We start from the raw sequence: 210 nt of genomic DNA, 5'->3' as shown, positions 1-210 counted from the left end.
TCATTGTGTTTTTGTTTGTAAATAGCACCAGTTAACGTTTGAATAATTTATTAGAATCTCTTATTGTTTTGGTATTTGATTAAATTAACATTTTTTTTCTCTTTTTAGAATCATCAAGCACATCAACGCTTAAACCCAACAAAAGAAAAGAAATACAGAATGCAGTGGATATTGGGAAGCATTGACGCAGCAAAAAATATTTGATAGTGT

At 28.6% G+C, this 210-nt stretch overlaps 1 protein-coding gene across 1 annotated transcript in view; it reads right to left on the bottom strand.

The window, feature by feature from the left end:
* LOC119593047 (tubulin beta chain-like) overlaps window positions 1-210 on the bottom strand; it is a gene marked incomplete in the record, with an annotated part of 24,622 nt that overhangs the window by 315 nt on the left and 24,097 nt on the right. Inside the window, 1 exon segment of the mRNA XM_037941947.1 lies at window positions 1-210.

Source organism: Penaeus monodon, chromosome 31 (assembly GCF_015228065.2).
Source record: "Penaeus monodon isolate SGIC_2016 chromosome 31, NSTDA_Pmon_1, whole genome shotgun sequence".
In the NCBI taxonomy this organism is placed as follows: Eukaryota; Metazoa; Arthropoda; class Malacostraca; order Decapoda; family Penaeidae; genus Penaeus; species Penaeus monodon.
The sequence above is the reverse complement of the archived record's forward strand: the minus strand, read 5'-3'. Positions and strand labels throughout refer to the sequence as shown.